This window comes from Triticum dicoccoides, chromosome 3A (genome assembly GCF_002162155.2).
Source record: "Triticum dicoccoides isolate Atlit2015 ecotype Zavitan chromosome 3A, WEW_v2.0, whole genome shotgun sequence".
In the NCBI taxonomy this organism is placed as follows: domain Eukaryota; kingdom Viridiplantae; phylum Streptophyta; class Magnoliopsida; order Poales; family Poaceae; genus Triticum; species Triticum dicoccoides.
In genome coordinates this window covers 651,598,871-651,607,857 of record NC_041384.1, presented here as the reverse complement: position 1 = coordinate 651,607,857, position 8,987 = coordinate 651,598,871, and positions in this window count along the sequence as shown.

Below are 8,987 nucleotides of genomic sequence, written 5' to 3'. Positions count from 1 at the left end.
ACTTATATTCAATAAGTATTTTACAACTATACAATAAATTTATACAAGAAAATACGACCTGTTTGGTTTGTGATTAACTTTGCCACATGTTACCACATTATTTTTCTCGAACTTACCTTACTTGAGGTGCACCAATTCTTAGTTACACTTGAGCTGCCTTAGGAAATTTTGCCACACTATTTTATATGTATATGGCATGTGGGGCTTATTGCTCACGGAAAGATCCTTGCCTTAGGTAGAGGACAGCCTTTCGGCGTGGAGCTCATCTGCTCTTGTCAATGAAAAGAAATTTGGCAAGAATAGCAAAAAAAATCAATACTTTTCTGAATGAAATATGAACAAAATTATATGCGCCTGCAAAATTTCATGACGGTATGACATTGGGAGAGTTCTAGATAGAAAAACGGAAATCAAAGGTTTGAGAAAGGGTCAAAATTTCTTGTTTTGAAGCCCCGATTTTATTTTTTCTATCCTGAACTCCCAAGGTGTCATATGGTCATGAAACTTTGCAGACACCTGAAGAATATGTTTATCTTTCATGTAAAAAAGTGTCATAATTTTCCCATTTTTGGCTATTTTTTAAGATTGTACTGCACATCCATGAGCAGATGAGCTCGTGATTAGCAACGGATTTACCTCTTAGGTGTGGCTAGAATCAAACACCCATCTAACTTAGTCAAACATGCCCACACTAGTAGAAAAAGGGTCAAATGTGCGACACATTAGTCCCGGTTTGTAACAGGACCGTCACTAATGGGACCGACACTAATGTGTCCATTAGTGCCGGTTCCAACGGCTAGGCGGGAGGAGCTCTTTAATACCGGTTCGTGGCGAACCTTTAGCACCGGTTCGTGCCACGAACCGGTACTAAAGAAAGTGGTGGCAGGATGTTGTCAGAGTGGGGCCCCTCCAGCACCTTTAGTACCGGTTTGTGGCATGAACCGGTACTAAAGGTCGTCCTATATAAACCCTTCGTCCACCCGCACTATGTTCTTCCCCCTTTCCCTCTCCATCTCCTCTGTTCTTCCCTTCTTCCTCTCGAGTTCATCACAATTTTTGCCCAAAATTTGTCAAGATTTGCAGGCCACCATCCATTCAAATGATCACAAAGGTTAGCAACTTTGTCCTTTCATCTCTCATTGCTAGATTAGCTCTTGCATTGGTTTATGTAGTGATTAATTGTGGGTTTTAGTAATTTGGGAGAAATTATATGTGGTAGTATTTGATTTATATGCAAATTGAGGTCAAAATAACACTTAGTTTGCATATGTAGGTGTGGTTTACTTAGTGCCTTCTAAATCTCCGTCGTAACCACCGTCGATCGCCCGCACCGTCCCGTCACCGGCACCATCTTGTGGTTAGCCTCTTGTTCATGAAATTTTATATAAAAAATTAATGTTTGTGTGATTTGGATATATAGTTACTCGTATAATTATCTTACCCGTACATTGTTTGTTATACATAGTGCCATGGTTTTGATATCCGTCCCCGTCGGCCCTCCTCCTTGTTATGATTCGGATGTGGTATATTCTCTTTTAAAACTATTTGTTGCATTTCGTGTTTATGACAAATTATGCCCATCAAGCCGACATAGATATTTGTATGTAGGAGGTAGTTGAACCGGAAATTCCAACCAACCCTATTGTCGAGAGGTTAAATTTAGTTGAAAGAGAAAACGAGGATTTGAAAGAAAATTGAAAAGAATTGAGGGAGAGAAGATGGAATTGGAGTTGCATGTTGCCGATGTCGTCGATGATCACAAGATTAAGATGGAGAAAATGCGCTTGAAGATTAGAAAGATTAGAAAATATGCCATTCATAGTGAGGCTTAGTACCATTATGCTGTTGGATCAATTGTTACCTTAGTTGCGATCTTGATCGCATTTGTTGTTGTATTTAAATTCTTTAGCTAGAGAGTTATTTGTTTGTTGCATTTAAGTGTTGTATGAACTTTATGTATTGTATTAATTTGGTGTTTTCGGTGCTGTGTATTGAAGATGAGTCGGTAATGGATGTACGATGACCGATGCTCTCCTGAGTTCATTAATGGCGTGCATACTTTTCTGCTTGCGGCTGAGGCAAACAAGCGGGCGGATGGTTATATGCCTTGTCCATGTGCTGGCTGTAAGAATGGTCACAATTACTCTACGTCAAGAACCATTCACGTCCACCTGTTTGAGTCCGGTTTCATGCCCCACTATAATGTTTGGACCAAGCACGAAGAAAGAGGGGTTATGATGGAAGACAATGAAGAAGAAGAGGACGACGACAGCTATCCTGGCCATGGGTTCCCTGAATATGATGATACAACAATGGGGGAAGAAACTGAGCCGGTAATGCGGGAAGAAGCTGAGTCGGCAATGCGGGAAGAAGCTGAAGAAGAGGCATAAGATGAGTCCGTTGATAATCTAGGTCGGGCCATTACCGATGCAAAGAGAAACTGCGCAAGTGATTTGGAGAAGAAGAAGTTGCAGCGCATGTTAGAGGATCACAAAAAATTGTTGAACCCGAATTACGTAGGTGACAAGAAAAAGATGGGCACCACACTGGAATTGCTGCAATCGAAGGCAGAGAATGGTGTATCTGACAAGGGATTTGGAAAGTTGCTAGTAATGATAAAGAATATGCTTTCAAAGGACAACGAATTGCCCGAGAGTACGTACGAAGCAAAGAAGGATGTCTGCCCTCTAGGGTTAGAGGTAAAGAAGATACATGCATGCCCTAATGATTGCATCCTCTACCGCGGTGAGTACGAGGATTTGAACGCTTGCCCGGTATGCGGTGCATTGCGCTATAAGATCAGCCGCAATGATCCTGGTGATGTCGAGGGCGAGCGCCCCAGGAAGAAGATTCCTGCCAAGGTGGTGTGGTATGCTCCTATAATACCACGGTTGAAATGCTTGTTCCAAAACAAAGAGCATGCCAAGGCGATGCGATGGCACAGAGAATACCGTAAGAAAGACGGAAAGTTGAGAGTACCCGCTGACGGGTCGCAGTGGAGAAAAATCGAAAGAAAGTACGGGAAGGAGTTTGCAGATGACGCAAGGAACGTATGGTTTGGTCTAAGCGCAGATGGCATTAATCCTTTTGGGGAGCAGAGCAGCAACCATAGCAGCTGGCCTCTGACTCTATGTTTGTATAACCTTCCTCCTTGGTTGTGCATGAAGCAAAAGTTCATTATGATGCCAGTGCTCATCCAAGGCCCTAAGCAACCCGGCAACGACATTGATGTGTACCTAAGGCCATTAGTTAAAGAACTCTTACAATTGTGGAACGGAACAGGTGTACGTGCGTGGGATGAGCACATGGGGGAAGAATTTGACCTAAAGGCGTTGCTGTTTGTGACCATCAATGATTGGCCTGCTCTCAGTAACCTTTCAGGACAGACAAACAAGGGATACCGCGCATGCACGCACTGTTTGGACGATACCGACAATATATATTTGGCTAATTGTAAGAAGAATATGTACCTGGGACATCGTCGATTTCTTCCGAGTAGGCATCCCGTAAGAAAGAAAGGCAAGCATTTCAAAGGTGAGGCGGTTCATCGGACGAAGCCTCGCCACCGTATTGGTGCTGATGTACATGATATGGTCAAGAATTTGAAGGTGGTCTTTGGAAAGGGTCCTGGTGGACAACCTGTTCCGAATGACGCTGACGGACACACACCCATGTGAAAGAAGAAATCTATATTTTGGGACCTGCCCTATTGGAAAGACCTAGAGGTCCGCTCCGCAATCGATGTGATGCACGTGATGAAGAATCTTTGTGTGACCCTGCTTGGCTTCTTGGGCATGTATGGGAAGACAAAAGATACACCTGAGGCACGGGAGGACCAGCAACGTATGCACGGAAAAGACGGCATACATCGGGGTCATGCAAGCTACGCTCTTACCAAAGAAGAGAAGGAAATCTTCTTTGAATGCCTGCTCAGTATTAAGGTACCGTCTGGCTTCTCGTTGAATATAAAGGGAATAATAAACATGGCAGAGAAAAAGTTCCAGAACCTAAAGTCTCATGACTGCCACGTGATTATGACACAACTACTTCCGGTTGCATTGAGGGGGCTTCTACCGGAAAACGTTCGATTAGCCATTGTGAAGCTATGTGCATTCCTCAATGCAATCTCTCAGAAGGTAGTCGATCCAGAAATCATACCAAGGTTAGAGAATGATTTTGTGCAATGTCTTATCAGTTTCGAGTTGGTGTTCCCACCATCCTTCTTCAACATCATGACGCATGTCCTAGTTCACCTATGCGAAGAGATTAACGTTTGGGTCCTGTATTTCTACACAATATGTTTCCCTTTGAGAGGTTCATGGGAGTCTTAAAGAAATATGTTCATAACCGTGCTAGGCCAAAAGGAAGCATCTCCAAGGGCCATGAAAATGAGGAGGTCATAGAGTTTTGTATTGACTTTATTCCTGACCTTAACTTGATTGGTGTTCCTGAATCGCCGCATAAGGGCAGATTGGATGGAAAAGGCACGCTAGGAGGGGAACAAATAATATGTATGGACGGACATTCTCTCACTGAAGCACACTACACAGTTCTATAGAATTCCGCCTTGGTGGCTCCGTATATGGATGGACACAAGAATTTTCTACGCTCCAAACACCCGGAGCGGTCTGATGACTGGATTACACGTGAACAAATCAGGAGTTTCGCCAGCTGGTTGCATACACGTACCATGCATGACGCCTCTATTGAAGATGACCTGTACTTGCTGTCCTAGTTACCATCTTCGAATATAATGACTTTCAAAGGGTACGAGATAAATGGTAATACATTTTACACGATCGCCAAAGATAAGAAGAGCACCAACCAAAACAGTGGTGTCCTCTTTGATGCAGAAACCAAGACGGGAAAGGAAACATATTATGGTTATATACAAGACATATGGGAACTTGACTATCGACGTGGTTTGAAGGTCCCTTTGTTTCGGTGCAAATGGGTCAATATGACACGAGGCGGGGTAACGGAAGACCCGCAGTACGGAATGACAATAGTGGATCTCAACAATCTTGCATATGCAGACGAACCATTTGTCCTAGCCAATGATGTGGCACAGGTTTTCAATGTGAAGGACATGTCTACCAAGCCGAGAAAAAGAAAAGATAAGGAAGCGAATGCATCGTACGATGAGCCAAAGCGGCACATAGTTCTTCTTGGGAAGAGAAACATCGTGGGAGTGGATGACAAGACAGACATGTTAGGAGATTATGAAAAGTTTGATGAAATTGCTCCATTCACAGTGAATATTGACCCGAGCATCTCGTTAAAAGATGAAGATTTCCCATGGTTACAGCGCAAAGGGACACACGCGAAGAAAAAGTTTCACACCCAAAGATCTGAGATGTGATCGGCTTCACTATCATCACTTTCTTCTGTGTTTCACACCCAGAAGGGAATCTCTGTAATAGTTAGGGTAGTTATGTGTTTTGGCATTTGAAACGCGAAGAAATTTTATGTGCAAACAAATTCTTTCATGCCTTTACAGATTTTTTCAGCTAAAAAGGCATTTCATTTTTTAAATAATCTAAGCATTACCAAATTGAATATAATGATAAAACACACTAATATTAAACATAATAAAAAAGAATCACTGAAAAATGTATTTTTAAAGTTAAGTTATTCACAAACTAGTGATTCACACAAATTTCAAATAATTCAAAATTTAAAATATTCAAATTTAAAAACTACCAGCACTAACTGAAAGTTTCTAAAAACTATCAAAAATATTCACAAAGAAACTCTAAATACAACAAAAAACAACTAAAAATAAATAAAACAAAATAAATAAAGCAGAAAAGAAAAAACTAAATGAAAAAAGCCCACCTACCAGGCCACAGCAGCCTGCATACGACTAGAAACCCAACCTGTTGTTGGGCCAGGATGCAGGCCCTCAAGCCCAATAGGCCCCACATGGCAGAGTAGCAGAGGTAGGCCCAGAAGGCCTGCTTTAGAGAGGAGCTCGAGACAGCGGCGGCGGCGGGGCTTATAAGCAGGTGCGAGCGCCCTTCGGCTAGCGAGGTGGGACTAAACTTCTGCGCCCCTCGGCTGACAGCGCACCCCCTTTAGTACCGGGTCGTGGCATCAACCGGTACTAAAGGGGGGGCGGTCTTTAGTACTGATTGGAGCCACCACCCGGTACTAAAGGCCTGCCCTTCCCGCCGCTTGGCCTGGCCAAAACAGGCCTTTAGTATCGGTTTCGAAAAATTTCATTCTCTCTTTGTTTCTTCCTCTGTTTCCCCATTGAAGCACCGCCCGCCCTGATCGATCGACGCCGTCGCTGCCCCCGTCCCCGTCGCCGCCCCCGTCGCGCGCCGTTGCCGTCGCCGCCCCCATCCCCGTCGCCGCACTCATCCCCGCGTCGCCGCCCCCGTCACGCCCCGGCCCGTCGCCGCCCCCGGCCGTCGCCTCGCCGTCGCCGTCGCCCCGCTATGAGCTCTCCCCCTCTAACCCCTCTCCCTCGCCCCCGGCGGCCACCATGGGCGCCGCCCCTCCCCGAGCCCATACACACACACACAAGCATGATGAACACACACACACATTTCCTTAAGTTAATTAGCATATACATATTTTGTATGTTTAATTAGTTTAGATTTTCCAGATTATTATTTTTTCACTAGTATATATGTATGAATGCATGTTAGATGGATATAATTAGTGTTTAATTAGTATGGAATTTTTTTATATAATGTTGTTTTTCTGTTTTTAATGGATGTATAGAAGTTGTTTTTTCTGTTTTTAGTGTTAGATGCTTAATTAGTATGAAATAGCATATAGAATTTTGACATATGCAACGATAGCATAATTACTGTTACATTTGCATATAGTATTTGTTGTCGACGATGCCCGGCCTGCATCCTCGCCGTCGACCCGTTCGCGACGACGCCCTGCTTCAGAGGACCCATGTACGGGACTGGGCTCCGCCGGGCTGGCACTGGGAGGTGCTACCTTCAGGGGCGCGACACTTGGTGAGGAACCTGGCCCCGGGTCCCGTCGTCGACCCTCATATCCTTTGGTGGCGTTCGCGTGGGACACTTTCGGTGCGGAGGGAGCCGGCCCCGCCGGAGGTGGTACGTCACCGTGTCAGGGAGGAGGACGAGCACGTCCATCGCTACACGGCTTCTATGGACGTCAGGTTCTCCAATACCTGGCAGGTTCTTTGGGGAGATCACCCGAGCTATGATCCAGTGATGGTTCCTTCACTTTGGTTGTCCACCGCCTAGATTACTCTCTAGTATTCGATCTTTATTAGCTAGCTAGCTAGCTAGTGATGTATTCGATATATAATATTCAAGATGATTTATTTGAGATTATATATATTATTCGAGACGATGTATTCGAGATTATATCTATTATTCGAGACGACGTATTCGAGATTATATTCGATGATGCTTATTATGTATACTATGATTGATTCAGTTTTTCCTTATTAATTGATTGCATCCATGCATTGTAATTTGAATATATTTCTTTTGGATTAGTTAAATAAAACCTATGGCGGACAATACCGGCAGAGAGGGAGAAGAGGCCCTGTTCAATATCATACGCAATCCTCGCGGGCCAGATGATGATCAGAATGAAGAAGATTATGACGGCTCTGAATATCTAAACAACACCAGGGGGGGTGATATGATATTCGATTGCGACGACCGAATTGATGAAGTCATGAACTATGAACATGACGAAGAAAATGTTGATCTTGAAACAACAAAGACCGGTGAGGTATATTTATATAAGAAGGCATCTGGTGATCATCACATGTTTTAAATGACTTGAAGATATATATTAACGAATCGATCTTTCTTCTTTCAGCCATTCGGATCGGGCAAATCTTCAGGCAGCAGGACAGTATGAGGCCCGAACAAAAAGTTGAAGGAGGGTGTAAAGTACAATATCGAGGCCATCAAACCTAATGGCGAACCATTAGCGCCTAAGAAGATTGCGGACAAGTTCATTCATCAGTGCAGAGTTCTTGTGAAGGACCAACTCCCGATCTCCCTTCAAGAATGGAGAGAGCCAGCAAAGCCACGTCCAGGTCTTACTTTTGTCGACGACAGACAAAAACTTCTGCTTTGGGAAACGCTCATGGAACATTTCACCCTACCAGATCATTTCACAGATGCAGATGTGGAGAGAGTCAAGGATGCTGCTCTTAGGAAGATGGCGGTTGCATTCAACAACCACAAGAATCGTGTATGGGACCAGTACATCAAGGGAGGAAAGAAGACTCTAGTATTCAAGGGAACACTAGAGAAGCAAAGTGCTCATTGGGACGATTTCATGAAATTCAAGGATTATCTTAGGAACGGTCAAGAATAAACAAGGCCAATGCCGCAAAAAAGGATAAGTTCCATAAGATGGGGCCAGGTGGCTATGCGGTGGGAATGCCTAAGTAGGATAAGTATGAGAAAGAGATGGAGGATGCAGGTGTCACTCTAGAAACATTGAGCTGGTCCCCCAGGTGCAGGACTTGGTTCTATGCGCATGGGGGGGGGGGAGTTGGACCCGAAGACAGGCAAAGTTTCGAAGAAGGCATGTCTGGACGGAGTCGAAGATAAGCTACTTGTTGCAATAGAAGAGGCTCGATCGGGGGTGTTCGAGCCCAACAGAGAGAACGACGAGCTTACGCGTGCCCTGGGAAATCCTGAACACCCGGGAAGAACACGAGGCAAGAGCGCTATTCCGTGGTATGAGGCGTTTTCGGACTGGAACACCGACTACAGAACCCATGCGAGAAAGAAGATTGCGGAGGAGAACAAGAGGAAGATGGAGGAGGAGCAGAGGAATCTGGACTATGAACGTTTTCAAGGCCTAGAATCAGCGCACGCGGACTTGGCAGTCAAATTCCAGCGGCAGTAGGAGTAGATCGACTCACTTAGCCAGCAAAGGGGGTCTCAGCAGCTGCAGCAGCTAGCGGATGATCCAGCATTGGATAGCACCGTCCCATCCATGCCGAGAAGCAGCGTGGGTTTCCG